Raw genomic sequence first — 1,285 nt, 5'->3', positions numbered from 1 at the left:
ACTGTGTCAGCTCAAAAGTTGTAAGAAAACCTCTCCAGCTGCTTTACCTCTCTTCATTTTTGTCATTTAATGTGACAATCGATGTATAACTGGAGCCTCACATATGCAAATGGTGAGGCTCCAGTTCGACACCACTTTACAGTATATGACAAAAGCATGGCAGACTGTGCCGGACCAGCTGGTAACTTCCGCTTATTTTGACCATATTAAACATTGGAAATCTTCCCACTTGCATTTGTGACACTTGATTTTGGCTCCACCTAAGACACTCTTAAATCTTCAAACACTTTTCTCTTCTCCCGCAACACTCTTGTCTGTCGGCACTGTGTGGCAGCGTTGCAGGACAACCCATCTCACCACGGAAAGGAACCTAACAGCTTTGGTAAGAGAGGAGAAAAAGACATGGCCCGTACGGGGCTCGAACCCGCGACCTTGGCGTTATTAGCACCACGCTCTAACCAACTGAGCTAACCGGCCTCAGGACAGTGCCCCTCTCTGTGCTGCAAAAAATCGAACTCAGGGAATTTCTTTTGTCCTCCTTTGAATAGAAAGCCGTGTAATTCAGTGTACGGGCTTTCTCATGCAGTTTCATGGTTTCACAGCATTATTCAGCTGATTTTAAATGTACCTAAAGGAGAAACATTATTGAAGACCATCAATTACCAAGAGCTTTTGTCAAAGGTTTTGGTGGTCATTTTTAATGACCACAGAGCACTATGACCTCGGTTTTACATCTCATCCAAAAGACAGCGCCCTTTTACAACACAGCTTCTCCGTCTGGAGATTGGGACCCGCACAGACCTCAGGGTGAGCGCCTCCCCGCTGGCCCCATTAACACCACTTCCAGCTGGAAGCTTTGTTTTTCCCTGTAGCTCACCCTCATCCAGGTACTGACCTGGCTCACACCTGCTTAGCTTCAGTGGGTTTTCAGTTGCGAGTTGCAAAAGTTGGAGCCGTTCGCTGCAAAAGCCACTGCATTGGCCAGGAATCGAAACCAAGCCTCCTGCGTGGCAGGCAAGAGTTCTAACAATGAACCACCAATGCTCAATGCCTGTACCTTCAAAAAAGACGCTTTTTTGGTGCTGTGTGCAAAAAGCGTCGACATCTACTTCCAGCTGCAAAATGCCATCCGCGGACGCTGTGAATTTATTTATTTAGACACCGCTCAGAATCCCCTGTAAGATTCTCCTTCAATTCCGTTTTGCAGTGCTTTAGCTCTTTCAAAAGGCTTCGCTTTGCTAGTCACAATCCAAGGCTTGTGACAGCATTTGAAAACACTTGCCAC

At 46.5% G+C, this 1,285-nt stretch overlaps 1 non-coding gene across 1 annotated transcript; it reads right to left on the bottom strand.

The window, feature by feature from the left end:
* Positions 1–403: 403 nt before the first annotated feature.
* trnai-aau (transfer RNA isoleucine (anticodon AAU)) lies at positions 404–477 on the bottom strand. The gene has a single exon. It is a non-coding gene; the product is annotated as a tRNA-Ile (tRNA).
* Between the last annotated feature and the right edge of the window lie 808 nt (positions 478–1,285).

This window comes from Lepisosteus platostomus, chromosome 22 (genome assembly GCF_059453375.1).
Source record: "Lepisosteus platostomus isolate fLepPlt1 chromosome 22, fLepPlt1.hap1, whole genome shotgun sequence".
NCBI classification, from domain to species: Eukaryota; Metazoa; Chordata; class Actinopteri; order Semionotiformes; family Lepisosteidae; genus Lepisosteus; species Lepisosteus platostomus.
This window is presented reverse-complemented; position numbering and strand designations above follow the sequence as displayed.